The sequence below is a fragment of the Myotis daubentonii genome, chromosome 1 (assembly GCF_963259705.1).
Source record: "Myotis daubentonii chromosome 1, mMyoDau2.1, whole genome shotgun sequence".
In the NCBI taxonomy this organism is placed as follows: domain Eukaryota; kingdom Metazoa; phylum Chordata; class Mammalia; order Chiroptera; family Vespertilionidae; genus Myotis; species Myotis daubentonii.
Window position 1 is genome coordinate 103417945 of NC_081840.1, and position 16409 is coordinate 103434353.

The 16409-nt window shown below is 42.7% G+C and overlaps 1 long non-coding RNA gene and 1 pseudogene across 1 annotated transcript in view; one reads left to right on the forward strand and one right to left on the reverse strand.

Annotated features, from left to right (window-relative positions):
- LOC132211217 (uncharacterized) overlaps positions 1 to 16409 on the forward strand; it is a 1824365-nt gene that overhangs the window by 1116515 nt on the left and 691441 nt on the right. The gene's annotated exons all lie outside the window — the stretch shown is intronic.
- On the reverse strand, positions 5145 to 6313 carry LOC132243148 (succinate--CoA ligase [ADP/GDP-forming] subunit alpha, mitochondrial-like; annotated as a pseudogene).

Consider the following 16409-nt stretch of genomic DNA (forward strand, 5'->3'; position numbering starts at 1 on the left):
GGGAGGCGAAAGGGAAAGCAGGAAGAAGCCCCCTGCCACTGACAGTGATCGGAAACCCAGGGGGGAGCTAAGAGCTGGGGGGCAGGGCAAAGGCGGCCCTGGAGCCGCCTTTGCCCTGCCCCCCAGCCATGATCCGAGAATCAGGCGCCTTTTCCACCCTGGCCAGTGATAGCAGGAAGTAGGGGTGGAGCCAGCGATGGGAGCTGGGCACGGTCGAAGCTGGCAGTCCCAGGAGCTAGGGGTCCCTTGCCTGGGCCTAAAGCGAAGCCCATGATCACGGGGCCGCTGCAGCTGTGGGTCCCCGCTGCCCGGGCCAGATGCCTCAGCCAGAGGCTTTCTGCAGGGGCAGGGGCGGAGCCCGCAGGATCGCGGCACCCCCACCCCCACCCCCCGCTGCCACTGCAGGTCCCCGCTGCCCAGGCCAGACGCCTAGGCCAGAGGCGTCAGGCCTGGGCAAGGGGCCGATCCTGCGATTGGAGGGTGATGGGGGTCAACGCCTGAGGGCTCCCAGTATGTGAGAGGGGGCAGGCTGGGCTGAGGGACACTCCCCCCCCCCCGCCACACCCAGTGCACGAATTTCGTGCACCGGGCCCCTAGTGTCTATTATATAAGCACATATATACGCACATATATACACACATATATATATACATACACATATATGTGTATATCCAGATATATGTTTGTGCATATCAGTGAATATTTCCTTTTTAGCCTTTTATTTGGTTCTTGTTAATCCAGCTTGTTTGCTCTAGCGCTGGGCATGGGCTTCTCTTCATGGCTGGTTTTGCCTTAACATTATGGGAATTGTGACAGGTTCTTTCAAACTATGAGGAAAGAGCTGAATATTTGATAGAAAAATAATCTAGCAAATCACATTATTCTTGATAGGAGTTAACTTACATAATAGTAAAAATAAATTTCTTTAAATTGCTGTCTGAGGGTAAAAGGGAACATAAGGCAGTGCCAGAATATTGAAATTCAGGCAAAAGAGGAAGTATTGGATTCACCAGACCTTGTCATATGACCCTTGATTTTTTATTCAAATTCTACATGAAGTGATTTTTATAAATTTAAAGTTCCATTTTGTCACCTAAGACTGTCAAAAGCAATCATTTTACCATTTTGGTATAATTTTCCCATTGATACAAAATCAAGTTTAAAAGGCCAGATTGAGTGTGCAAAAGAATATTGTACTTTAAAACCCAAAACTTTAAACTCAAACTCAGCTACTTGGAGGTCAAATTCCCAGGAGTTAAGGAGGGAGGTTTTCTCTTTGGTGACCTGGAAGACTCAGCCCTGCCCCCAACATCTTGACCATGCACTTCAGGCGGTGTTGAGGGTAGGGGGGGTAGGGACCTTGAACCTAGTGTTGCTCCATTAGAAAGTCAAGAAGATGACTGGCTCTTGGCTCAGCAACAGAAAAAGTGGCTCTTAAGAAGGGCCACCAGGAGGAAAAATAATAGGACAAATGCTGAAGGTTCCTGGAGCAGAGGGTGGCTGTGGAGCCAAATCAGGATGGGAACTCAGGCAGTGCGGGCAGTTTGAGAAGCAGGAGGTACAAGAAATGCCTCCTCAGCAGCAGATGCCATGGCAGTTCCTAGCCATCGTTTGTCATATGACACCAGCTTTATTTCAAGATCCCAGGCAGGAAATTCTAATTGACCAGACCAAGCCCACACACATGCTTTAAGTCTTGGCCCTCAGGCAAAGGGAAGTCCTCCTACCTTCTCTCTGCTTTCTGTAGCAGGAGGCAGCACACCCTATCTCACCAAAAGTGCACACTATGGAGAACTCCCCTGAATAAGCAGGCTGTTTGGGTGCTGAACAGCCAAAGAAACCCTAACATTATCAACAAAAACAACCATCCAGTCGACTTCCTAATGGGGCAGCACTAGATTCAAGGTTTCCCCCCTGAAGTACATGGTCAAGGGAGCCTTCTTTTGTCTCTAAACTCAGATGAGAACTTCCAATTCCATAGCATTCAAAGCTAGAATAAGTAAATTTCTTACCTCAGTGGGAGAACCTGGGCTTTCAAGCAAGAGAAAACAGTCACCATAAGAAAGTAATTTCATTTTGCTGATCCCAGCTTCCTTCTCTACAAATGGAGCTGACAAATATTTCCACTCCTGGGCTGGCACCAGGATTAAAGGAGGTAGTGCCCAGCTGTCCTTGGCATAAAGCTCAGCCTTGTTACTGTACTCTTTACATTAACATGAGTCTCTGAAGTGGGGTATAGACTGAGTTCTAAATTCCCTGAACTAGGTTTTCATCAGATCACATGATCACTTCCCTAGACTTGTCAGTTAAAAATGTCTGAGTTGTCACCAGGAGTAAATATGGTCACTGACATCACCCATAGACACAAGAAGCAGCTTAGCTTAGCACTTAGTGCATGTGCTCCATCACTAAGCCACCCAAACCTCCCGCAGTGGAACACCTGGGCTGACCTTACAGCAGCTATGCCTGAACGGGTTCCCATGCTCCAGAATATCTTTATACACATTTGCCTGAACTTACATGAAACCAAAATTTAAAATGTAATGAGTTTATCTAACAGAATATTTTTACTGACTCCTCAGTTCTAGAAAAGTTCTTCCTGTTAGGTTGAACATAGTATTGGTTTGAGGTTTGGGGAGGACCACTGTGGAACATTTTGTTGTCTCGGTTATTGCTTGGTATGTGCAGGGAGAAAAGCTAGAGTTCAGGCTAAATATGTGTAACTAGTACTAGAAGAGGGAAAAATAAAGAAATCACTCAACAGCAGGGGGTGTCCAGTGAGTAAAGGGCAGAGGCCACACTGCAAGCCACTATATAGCTTTATAACAATACCCTGGGCTTTTATCGAGGATTCTAGCAACTTCTTCCTGTTGATAAATGCTGGTGTCTTGGTTCATGTAAAGAAAATGAAACCTGACCCCGACATGTATTTTTCTAATTTTCAAGGCCTGGGCTCAGTAGGTAGAATAGTTTTGGAAGGGGGTACCAGGATTGAGCCAGAGACAGCATCCAGGACACAGCTGTGACTGACAGCTAGCTATCTGAACCATCCAGAAGAGGCATGAGTTCGAAGTGGCTGTTAAAGGCAGGTCTAGGTGTGAAGCTACAAGACACTGTGCAGATCCAAAGCATGAGTTAGAGGTACCACAATGGGAACAGGCAGTGACATCTGGGGGGACCACCTGAGCCATGGGAGCAGGTTTTCTGTAGTGCTCTCCATGGTGCACCTAAGATACATAGCTGCCTCAGAGACAGAGGGCCTCACTTCATAAAGTAGTTTTTCTTTGCTTGGCATTTGCCTTTCTTTCAGCTAGCCTTGGAAATACTTAGAAAGCAAAACTAAAATAAAATGAAAGCACAAAGGAATTGGTCTGCAAATGTTCAGGTGGCATCCGGAGCATAAGAGTAACATGAAGCTGAACACTGGAACAACACTCCTGAGCTTGGCCCCTTCAGCTTGGCAGCTCCAGCTCATTCTCACTGAAAATTCTGTGTTCTCCTCCCCTTGGATCAGGTCAGGTCCTACTGAAGTTCAGTGTCTTTGAGGTAATAAAGAGTTAATATGGTTTGTATCCCTTAAAAATCCAGGGATTCTTCAGTAGCAAGAGACATACAGGCCTCTGGAAGTTTTATCAAATAGAGATTCCCACCACAGTGGAATATCACTGATGCCATAAGGCACTCACTGGGGGAGAAGGGCCTTATTCTATAGGAGCTTTGTAGCATAGAAATGAATGAAGATGCAATCTTCCTCCATTGCATTCCTGACTTTATGTTTCCTGGACCTGTATCTACCCTCCATGCACCAAATGGAATACCTTCAATGGCACATTTGGACCTCTCCTGACTCTGAGGCCCAGCTGAGCTTCACACACACAAACACCTGTGTACTTACGCATTCTTTAAAACTGACCTCAGCCTGCTCTCTTTCATTTTCCTCTTTTCATTTTTATGTGTATTTATTATGTAGCCACCATGTAATTTCATTTATAATACTGCTATACAAAGGTCCTATGGCTTTGAGATTTTTTCCCCTCCAAAATTATACATTTGGAAGAAAACAAACGACAGAAGATTATTTCAAGTTGAGCACCCCAAAGATGAGAGATAGATATGTTAAAACAGCACCAGGTGCCTGCTTCTGGCTCTCTTGTCCTCCTGCTGGGAGTGGGTCCCATCTGCATCATGGTCTGGCTGTGAGAACTCCTTCTACAAGTCACTAAACCTCTTGAAGCCTCAGTTTCTGCCTCTGTACAGGGGGATAGTGACAGTATCTACTGATGAAGTTGTTGGGAAGATTAAAGGCATTCATATATGTAAAGAATGGAGCATGACACAGAGTACATACCGACTGTAGGGATGATGACAGAAGCTCCACTCCGCATTGGTGCTGGGTCTCTCCTGTGTTCAGGAACTCTAAGTTACAAAACCAACCAGGCATGGAATAATGAGAAAGTTTTCCCTAACACTAGGAAAGTCCTCACATGCATATTTAGCTTAAAAACTTGTCCTGCCACTGGACCAAGATGTGCCAGTGACTTTAAAACAAGTACTGATAGTTTTAGGGCTCTGCGTAGGTTGTTTTAGGCCATTAAACAACCTTCTCAATTTCCTAGGGCCACTGTTGAATATCAGTGCCTCTTCCTCACTCACGTGCTTACATTTTTCCTTGGGCCCCTCACTGAATGCAACAGCAAGTAATCACCAAGGATTCTTTCAGGAATCCGTGTTTATTTTTTTTTTGTATTTATAAGACTTTAATATAAAGTTCACCTCTACCTAAAGAAGAAATATGCACACATCCCTATTTTAATATTGAAGAAGCAGCTACAAAAGTGCAATGGATTCAGCTCACACAATCCTAAAATGTATCAGAGAATTCTAGAATTTGGTCATAGCTCTAGAAAAAAGTTGTTGTTTTAGAGTAGTGTCTAGGATTTATGAAGCATCTAACCTACAAAGGTAATAAAGACTGAAAAGTTATAGCTCCAAAAAGTATTCAGATGCTAATGACAATTCAACCTAACTTTTGTATGATAAAGTTAATTTTAAAAAGTTCTTTCACACTCATATTCTTTTTTTTTTTTTTCCAGATCAAATGGTAGATTTATTGGCTATCTGCTCTGTTACACGAGATGAGAACTTTCGAAGCCTTGTTTCTGTTTTGGCTTCCCCCTGTGTGGAGCCCAGGGACAGGCACAGGCTGGCAGTGCACAACACAAGCAACTGCCACTGGTTCACTTTGCACAATGATTCATTTCACAGGCTTAGGGCACTTTCTGTTTTCCCTTTCATAGCATCTTCCTCTTTTCAAACTCCTTGTAGGTGGTGTTTCCCAGCTGTGCAGGCGACATGCTGACCACAACCCCTGCACTCTGAAGGGCAGAGATCTTCTCCTTTGCGCCACCTTTTCCTCCAGGAGTAATGGCGCCTGCGTGACCCATTCTCCTGCCGGGAGGAGCCGTTAACCAGCAATGAAGGGCACCACAGGCTTGGCTTTGGGGCGTGAATTACGTTGCTTCAAAAATTCTGCAACATTTTCTTCTGCATTACCACCAATTTCACCAATCAGGATGATGCCTTCTGTGGCTGGGTCATTAAGAAAAACTTCTAGGCAGTCGATAAAATCTGTTCCATTAAAAGGATCACCTCCATGCCAATGCACAAAGACTGCCCCAGTCCAACTTGTGTTGTTTGGTGAACCGCTTCATAAGTCAGGGTGCCAGATCTGGACACAATACCAATTCTTCCTTTCTTGTGAATATGGCCAGGCATGATACCAATTTTACATTCTCCAGGATTGATGACTCCGGGGCAGTTTGGCCCAATCAGCCTTGTCTTTCCCTGGCGCAGTATTTTGTGTTTGACCTGTACCATGTCCTGCTTTGGGATACCTCCAGTAATGCACACGACCAAGGGCATTTTCGCCTCCACAGCTTCGTCAATGGCAGCAGCGAAAGGAGGAGGGACATAAATGACAGAAGCTATCGCTCCTGTCTGTGCTTTGGCCTCATTTACAGTATTAAAGACCGGTAAGCCCAGGTGCGTCTTGCCTCCTTTCCCTGGAGTGGTTTCTCCGACGAGTTTGGTGTCATACTCCAATGCCTGCTGGCTGTGAAAGGTGCCCTGCTTACCAGTGAAACCCTGACAAATAACCTTTGTATTTTTATCAACGTAGAGATGTTTCCGGGAAGCTACACAGGCACAATGCCGAATTCCATTCTGTTGCCAAGAGGAAGGAACGCGACAGGAGGAGGGCGGCGGCGAGCCCACTGCTACCGGAGGCCATGGAGGCCATGGTCGCGGCGGCAGCGCAGCTGCGGTCACCACCAATGACCCACATTCATATTCTTTTGTTTCTTTGTTCGTTTTGTTAATCCTCACCTGCTTGAGATGCTCATCCTGATCCCAGCCTGGCTGCCCGGCTGTGGAGACTGAAGGCGGGGCCTTGGCAGCATCTTTGGTATGGTCTTCTTGAGCTTGCTGTCCATGTGGTGGGAGCCCTGGTGCTGGAAGGAGACCAGATTTGGGTGCCACTCTGGGGTCTTGGCGAGCAACTTTCTGCCCATGAAAATATTTCGAAGCAGCCTGGGCCTCTTTCTCAGCCTCTACAATGTCATCATCCCCATCCTCATCTTCCAAGCCTCCCTCCTCTTCCTTAGGCTCTGAGTTTGCGTTGCTCCGTTCAAAAACTTGGGTCACTGCTGTGGCTGGAGGAACTCTGGCTAAGGGACCCAGGGAAGGGCTGCCAGAAGGCCGCCCAGGTGTGGCAGAAAGGAGAGTCTGTGTGACCAGCTTCTGGGCAAACAAGAACTGGGCTTCTCTTATCTGCTGTCCCTGCTTCTCTCTGGCATCCATTCCCAGAGGAGCTAGGTTTGGTGGCTGCTGCTGCGGTGGCTGCTGCTGCAGCGGTTCCATCAGGGCCTCAAGTGCTTCACCCACTGACTGGCATGGCTCTGAAACTGGGCACAGCCCAGCAGGCACACTGGTTCTAAACCTATGCCGGGCGCTCCAGGACCCACAGAGGAGGAGGCGGCATCGGCTCTGGAATCCGTGTTTATTAATGCACCTCCGTCTTCAATTCATAACGTTTTTAATCTTGTAAATCAGTAACCAAGCAAGGTGATTGCTGCTGATTTTAAATATTACATGTTGTTTTTAATGGGTTTTACAGATCTGGAATCTGATGAGCATACATGTAACAAAAACACATCCTCCTGTCTTTTTTTCCCTTAAACATATTTTCCGTGTATGATTTGGCAAAAAGACAGATACTTATAGTGTAAGTTCTTTTGCTGTTTATACTTTTCCTGGCAAAGCTCCAAAGAGCATTTAGCAGTGTATTAATCAGCCAGATTGTGAGCTCAACAGACCATGGCATTTTCCTACCGCACCTGAGAACTCCAGTTGAATACTTAGCACTCTTATTGCACCAGGAATGTATTTTCAATGTATATTAAATTCATGGATTGCAGATTATCACCTTTTATTTCTAGGTGAAGGGGGAGATTGCTAGCAGGACTTTCTAGCCCTGGAAATGTGACAAACAGGGAACTATTTTGCTCCTCAATACATCAGGGGGAAAATAGTGAATTGTTTCTTACTCATATTACATCTTAGAAATGTCAATACATTTGTAAAACGAGTATAGCAATGAAAATGGTACAGTGTGATTAGTTATCATTTCACTAGTGAGAAGTCTAACAGGGGTGGCAGAGGCAAGCTAGACTTGAATAAAACTGAGCTGCTAATATTTTTTTAAGTAAAAATGAAATGAAAGGATGAAATGGATTTTGGATATTCTTGTGCAAGAAAACCCAAAGAGTCAATATATCTTTCTTTATTAGATTTGATGCAAATCTAGAAAATACCATGAATGTAAAGTAATCCAGCAGCTTTCCTTATCATGAGGATTCTGTGTTTGTAGGTCTCCAAGGAAAGGGCTGCTTCTTGGCTCGCCTGTTTTTCCTTAGAGACTCTTTATGTTATAAGCTAACTCTGTGAGTCTCCAGCTCTGAATTACACTAAAAGAACGGAATGTCGATCTCAGAGGCACTGAGAGCTGGAGCAATTGCCTCAAGAAATATGAAGTCAACAACTTCACCTTCATACCTTCACGAGGGCACAGTGTCTCGTGCACCCAGCTTTTGTGGGCACATATGCTAGAAGGAATACTCACCTTTTGACAGTCTTCACATATCAGCAAATAATAATAATAATAATAAAATTAAGTCTCTTAACATGAGCATTTTTTAATTGGCCTCACTGTCTCTGCTTGCAAATTGTGTTGCAAATTGTGTGTGTGTGTTAGGTGGCATTCACAAGCAAACAAAGTGATGCAGTTAAAATTTGATTTGGTCCATAAACTGCCCCCAAATAAACTTCTGAGCACTGAGCATAATATTTTCTTAAAAGTATGTCTTGCATACAAGAAAGGCACATATATTTGTATTATTTTCTCTGACTTTGTTTTATTCTCAGAAATCTGAGGAATTTAATCCACAGAGCCTGTTTCTAATGATGCTTCAGGTTCAGCTGTGTGTGTCCCTTTTGGCTTTCCTCCTGAAGCAGAGAGTCATTTGCACAGAGCATACCAGGTGTTACTTTCATATTCTCAGACATACTAGATAGAATACATTAACACAAACACTAAATCAAACATAGAAAAATTAATGATCATTGCCAGGGTATCTAGACCAAACTCCTTATTACTGCATAGGATCTGTGTGCAATGTGTCTCTGTTCACACTGTCCATGTGATGGGGCAATTTGATGCTGATTCATAGGTATTTTAACTGTGAGTTGATGTTCACATAAATTATAGACCAAAACTCAACTCCTTAGTAGGCATGATGTCATCCATTTCCTTTGGCTTGTTAGATAATGACATATGTAAAGACTGGATTCTAGGGGTTTCATTTCACTGATCTAGACCCAAAGAAAATTCATTCCTCTGGCTTGAGCCCCAATTTCATGCTCAGGAGCTAAAGCACTTGGCAACTGTTTCTCATTTCCTTCCTTCCTTCCTTCCTTCCTTCCTTCCTTCCTTCCTTCCTTCCTTCCTTCCTTCCTTCCTTCCTTCCTTTCTTTCTTTATTTCTAACTACCTGGAAACCATTTCACCAAAGTAAACTGGTAAAACTCTTGCAAAAATTAAAGAAACTGAAGTATGTGGGGTAGCTTTCCTAAAGATATCAAATTGCAGAAGGGTTTCTGGGCATTCCATAGGCCTTTTTAATTGTATCCACACCAGCCAAGCTCTATATGTGCACCATCCTCTCAGAGACAGACTGCTTTCCCATGCAGCTAAGGTAAAAATATCATTCACCTGTTACCCCTCTATTCTTCTATTAACTGTAGCAATGCTTTTATTAAACACTAATGCAAATGGTTCTATATAAAAATACCATTATGTTTTCTGAATTCAGTCATGGTAACCAGGCAAAAGGGAATGTATATTTTTTGAAAATTGTGTAGATTAGGAAAACAAAGTTATTCAAAGGAATCTTGACTTACCCAGCTTACAAAAACTGCAAAGTGAATATGATTGGTCACCATGAAGAGAAAAATGCAAAAGAATGAATCTTGTTCAAATTTCTCAGTAATAAATGTTTTACCTTTCTCACAAAGGGATGGCCAATTTCCCTCTTACAGTGGCAATTGAGGAGTAAGAAAGATCCTGTCATCCACTGAAAGAGATACTGGGAAAGAACTTGATCTATAGGATCCTTGGGAAACCACCCTCCCAGAATCCAAGGGCATCTATCTTTTTTTTTAAATATATATTTTATTAATTTTTTACAGAGAGGAAGGGAGAGAGATAGTCAGAAACATCGATGAGAAAGAAACATCGATCAGCTGCCTCCTGCCCACCTCCTACTGGGGATGTGCCCGCAACCCAGGTACATGCCCTTGACTGGAATCGAACCCAGGACCCTTCAGTCTGCAGGCCGATGCTCTATCCACTGAGCCAAACTGTTAGGGCTAAGGGCATCTATCTTTTTAAGATAAACCCAAAGGATTATTTTAATTTATTTTTTAAATGCATCTTTATTGTTGAAAATATTACAGAGGTTCCCTATTCCCCCCTATTAACCTCCTCCACCTGGCTCTAGCTCCCTCCCTAGGCCTTCACTGCACTATTGTCTGTGTCCATGGGTTATGCATATCTATCTATAGAAGCCTAAGCGACCGAATGACCAATCAACTTGTTGCTATGATGTGCAATGACCACCAGGGAGCAGACGCTCAATGCAGGAGCTGCCCCCTGGTGGTCAGTGTGCTCTCACAGCAGGAGTGTTGCTCAGCTGATCTACAGGTGCCAGATGCAGGGCTCACAGCTGGTGAGCACTGCTGTGGCAGCGCAAGCTTCTCCTGATTGGGACTGACTGGGCGTGAGTCCGCAGCAGACACAGCAGGGCCAGCATGAACAGGAGCAGCAGGCAGGAGCAGCAGACAGCATTGGACTGCCAGTTTCAGCCCTATAGCCACAGGCCACACCAAGGGACCCCACTGGTGCATGAATCCGTGCACCAGGCCTCTAGTATGCATATAAGCTCTTTGGTTAATCTCTTCTTACCCCTTACTTCCCTTTGAGATTTATCAATCTGTTTCATGCTTCTATATCTCTATTTTTTTCATTAGATTCCACATATAAGTGAGATCTTATGATACTTGTCTTTCTTTACTTGGCTTATTTCACTTAGCATACTAGTTTCCAGGTCCCTCCATGCTATCTCAAAGGGTAAGAGATCCTTCGTTTTTACAGCTGCATAGTATTCCATTGTGTATACGTACCACAGTTGTTGTTTTTTAAGAAAGTTTCTGAAAGACAAGAGCATATGTTGAATGATAGGTGACCAAAGAAACGGAGTTTTCAAAAGAAAGCCGAAAGATATTTACTTACCAATAGGAGAAGGTACTACTAAAATTATTGAGTCAAAACTTTTCCCTTTAGCTCACAAAGAAAGTTGGGGAGAGATATCAGAAGCACATGGTACTCTCCCAAATGGGGATGGAGAAAACCCAGGCAAAAGAACAAGTGTTCTGGTCTCACAGTCAGTCAAGGAATTAGAATTCTTAAGAGGTTGTGTGATTTCATTGCCCCATACCTGTCTCTAAACTTTAAAGTAAAAAAGATGACTAAAGAAAAATAACCTATTTGAGCTCTAACAAGTAATTATTAGTTTGAGAAAATATTTTGATGGTCTGAATGGTAGGACAGAAAAAATGAGTGATAGGGCTTATGATTACTGGGGCTTAGTCAATAGTACTATATATTTGTTGCCTCAATTTCCCAAATTCTCTTTATTTGTTCAATATTTACTCCCAGGCACTAACCTGCAAGGGAGTTAATGTTTGGTTCATTTCTGGGTCTCCAGGATTCTGACAAAGGAAGAAGCCTATAATAAGCCTGTTTGCATCAGAAATGGCTGCAGGTGTTTCATGCACACTCTTTTTTTTTTTTTAATTTGATTGACTTCAATTCAAACCAAAAAACAACTGGTATGTACCTAGTGTTTGCTAAGCCCTGTGCTGGGCACAGGTGTAACAAAGATGGACAGTACCAAGTCCTGACTATAAGATGCTCAGTACATAGTAGGGCAAGAAACAAAGAAACCATCATGCAAGGCAATTAGTGTGATAATGGTGATTAGACGGAGAAGAGAAGAGAAAAGGTGGACTCTAATTCTGCAAGAGGATCAGGGAAAGCTTCCCTGAGCACATCAGAGACATATCTCAAAAAAGGAGGTGAAGTGTACATGGAGGGCAAGGCGGGGGGGATGTGCATTCCAGAGGAGAGAGCAGTGGGAAAAGCACTGCAGAGGTCTACTTAGGAACATGTCATGTTCTGGAAGTAATTTGATGTGGGTTGGTTTTGTCTGGGGGGAGTGAGAAATTGAAAAGAGACCAGAGAGAAAGAGAGACAGAGTCCAGCTGGAGCCAGGCCTCCCAGGACAGACTAAGGAGCTTACATGTATCCACACATGATGAGGAACCATAAAGGATTGATTGTAAGCGGAGAAGTGCCGCTGTAGTGTATATAATATGTACAATGTAGGGTATGAGCTAGAATGAGGCAGAATGAGACAGTCAAGTAGACATAAGGTTACTACAGTATTCCGGGTGAGAAAGCAAAGCTTCAAATGGATCAGTCATCAAAAGTCCTTCTGTTGACTTGTCTAGTACAGACAGAAAGAAATGCTCTGCCATATGTCAGATCCTGCTTTCTCCATGGGACAGTGTTGTGGATGTCCAGACTCACACAGGTTATGCAGGCAGGTAAAAAATACCTGGTAATATGAAAAGAGAATAAAAATTATCTCATTTGGGCTGCAAATGTTCACAAAGACAAATGATAGAATACAATCCCCGTTAATGATACCTGCCATATAGTTCCATTGTTGACAGCCCAAGAAGTGACCAGCAGCCCTCCCTCAGAGACTGGTGCTTTAGCAGCTCAGGCAGGCAGCTCCACATCCTTCCAGAGCACTGGCCAGAGCAGAAGCTCACCCTCCAGGACCACCTTAGCAAGTGCAGTATATTGAGCACTGGCCAATTTAAATCTATAATTCAACTAAAAAGTGACAATACAAAGTTATTGGAAATTTTCTCTTAATATTTTTCAATAGTCAGAATATCCTCATCCACCAAAGTTAAGACCAAAACAACATAAAAAACATTCAGTTTTCTTGATTCTTTAAGTGATGTTATTTTTTTCCACCAGAATTTGTTATCTCTTCTATTTAACATTTAGATCTTTAATTCACCAATATGACATGAATTAAGACACATTTCATCAGTCAGTACGTTAAGTATTTATTGCATGCCTCCAAGTTCAGAATGCTATCAGTAAAAACTGAAAACCCAATTAAGAGTGGCTTAAACAACTATGTAAATGCATTATTTCACATAAGAAATCTGTGGATGAGGTAGATCCAAGGTTGGTTTATCAGTAGTAGTTCAATAAGGCCCCACAATGTCTCCTTTCCCACCTGATGTCATTGGAGTGGTCTTGGGATGGCTACCTTGTGATGTCAAGATGGCTTCCACAGATCCAGGCATCACCTGCTCTTCTTTAGGAGCAAGAACAACTGCTGCAAAAGCATAGAGCATGCCCATTTCTAAATCAATCACTAGCAACAAGAATAGGAAAACCTAGGATTGACTTAGGATGATTACATTTATCACTCTGGGTCAAGGTGAAATCCTTGGATTTTCTGAAGCATATGGTTATTAGATACTAGACAAAAATGATGTCTGTATTGATGAGAAAACAGGGAGAGTGGCTGATAGAAAGGCAACTAACAATGTCTACCACTCCACTATCCTAATTACCAGAGACAAATCAGTATACAAGATCCACAAGATTCTGGCTCTCAGGAAGCTTGCCTTTTAGTTGAGGATGGAAATGCTGGTGGCTAACTTAGAGAGAGAGAGGAGCTTAGATATAGTGACAATCAGCCTCACAAAGTAAAGTAATATGATGCACATATCTCTCTGTGGATGGGTTTTAGTATCATGGGTGTACATTAACTATATAAAGTATCAATAGAATTGACTTAACAATGTTAGAGATAACTATTTTAGACATGAAAATGTAAAGAACAAATAGGATGGAAAAAATCATTTCCAATTTAATTTCTGAATACCTACTACATGCAAAGCATTGTGCAGGACTCAGGAAAGCTGTAACATATAGACCTTGGCCCTGAGAACATCAGTGATGTGTGTGTGATGGGTGTGAGTGCAATGGGAGTTCAGAAGAGGACTAGAGATAATAAGGTTGTCACTGGAATAAATCTTGCTAACTTTGTATTTTGAAAATAATTTAGAAGGAAAGAATGTAAAGGGAATAATTTTTTAAAGTATATAAATATATGAGGAGTAACTAAGAAGGAAGGTAACAAAATAAAAAAAATGGAAGAACCAAGAGTGAAAGCATAGCTTGATAATAATATAACCCTAATGCATATTATTGACTAATGTAGCTAAGAAAATTATATAAGAAAATGTTCTACACCCATCAAGAAAGATTTGGGTCTGTGGAAACTAGTGGATAAACATTAGTTATGGCAACATTAACAGCAAAGTTTCACATAGCACTAACCATATACCAAGCAATGTTCTAAGCACTTTACATGAACCCTAGAAGTGTTAGCTTTATCCCCACTTTACAGGGGAGGACAATTCAGAAGTAGGGAGGTTAAGTAACTTGCTCAGCATCACACAAGCCAGTAAGTGTCAGAGTTGAGTTCCTTAGTGACTGATTTCAACCACTGTAACAGGCAAGATGGAAACAAGCTCTGAAAGAGTAGGATGGTTAGAGGGAAAATAAAGCAGACCTGGGAGGTTGTCCTCAAGATGTAGAAGAGGCCAGAGTGAATTTGCAGTACAGTTCTTTGCAACTCTGACCACCTATGTAAAAGCTGTTTTGAAAATGACTCACTCTCAGAGGTGTCTCACTGCTGTAGGGACCTGTGGGAGGGGAGGAAGACATCTTGTTATGCAAGGTATTTAATGAGTCTAAGCAGAGAGCAATAGGTGGTCCTGAGCAGTGCCTAGGGGAGGCACTTGGGCCAGCTGTGAATCTGCAGTGAGGTGGAAGAAAACACAGCACTTTTAAATAGATCTTCAGGCCTTCTCTGATGGAGAATCACAGTGTGCATATGATGTGTTATAGAGTTGTGCACTTGAAACCTGCGTGGTTGTATTAACTAATGTCACCCCAATAAATTCAATAAGAAAAGTCAAAAAAATCCTACCAGAGAGCTGTAATGGAGAGACCTTCCAGAGCAGTCTGCCAGTCCAAGGGCATCCTGAGGGTGTCCCAGCAGCTTCCACCAGAGGCTCGGCTTTCCTGATCTGTCCATTTGTCCTAGGCTTACTTTTTTGGCCTCATTGTAGCCATTTCCTGCAGTTATCATCTTGTCCTTCTATCATAAACGACCCTGCTGAGCCCTTTCATAGCTTCTCTCCAGCTATTCTAGCAATATAAAGTGGGGTAAATCAGCCATTATACAGATGCTAAAAAACACAGAAAATAACTACAATGTTGGCCAGACCAACATAGGTCCTTTGGCCTAATCCACTTTGAGTTGCTCTTGCATAGTGAGAAAAATACTGAATTAGGATTCAATATTCATGGAGTATAAGCTACCAGGGGGATTTCAGACAGATTGTATGTATTACCTAGCCTTTTTATACCTCAGTGTACAGACACCCTTGAACTTTACTAATGCTTTAAGGAGGGCAACAATTTCCTCGGATCACTCACCTGTTCCTGTAAACACCAGCTGAAGCCTGTAGTCTCATTATAGGGGCTGAGTACCAAGAGCAGAGTAGCCAGGGTGTCAGGGATGGGGCCTCAGGAATGTAACTGTGTCATGAGCTCAGCAATCTCCGTAGGCATGGCTCTGTCATTTTGGGAAACAACCTGAATGTGCAGTAACTTAATTAGACTCCAGTACACCAGCCAACAGGACAGGTGGGAGAATGTTTGGAAGTTGGCCTTGGGGAAAGTGAAAGAGAATAAGAATCTCCTCAAGTTTGCTAAAGGATCTTAGGCAGGGCAGGGAAGCTGGATCATGAATGAAGCTTCTAATATCAAAAGGAAAAAATCTCATTAAGATCTCTTGCTCACAAATCTCTGAATGAGTTCAGAGTTATTTCAAGAACACATTTTCCCCAGCCCTGAAATAAGTGTGAGCCCAACTGTGAAAAACAGACCTTGACCATATTGTTGTCACTACCAATTCACAGCAACACTCTTCAGTCTTGAATTATCACCCTCTATTTCTTTTTTGCATCAGAGGATTTGGAGATTTTTTTAAAAAATTTCTAGCCAAGATGTTTCAAAAGATTTTCATTTTTGAAATCTTGATTATTCTTCTCCCAGCCTGCAGATCTGTAGTGCATCCCACGCTCCCATCACTGATGCTCACTGGGACATGTCTAATGAGAGGAGGCCTTCCCTCTGGACTTTTGGAGAGGTCTCTGCTATATGACTGTGCCCTGTATAATGAGGAAGAACTAACTGGGGAATTCTAGTCCTTAGCAAACCTCAAGTTCAAACCACCTTGTTCTTTTCCATCATGTTCTAAGTCAGTCTGCATGCATTACAAACCACAGAGTTGCAAATTGTATTTTATTTTTATAACCATAAAATAAATGGAATAATGTAGGTCTTGTGAGCTTTTTTCAATGATGAATAGATAAGGTGAGGAACAGAAAATTCTCTGGCGGGGCTATGTGATTGATGAATGATGAATTCATCACATTCTTACATTTGACAACTTTTCTTAAAGGAGTGGAAATCAGTTTCCAGGGTATGATGATGCCTAGAGTTTCCAAAATTTTTAAGTTTCCTAGTCCTGAGCTCATTTAAAAACTACTGGAGTTCAGAGAAAT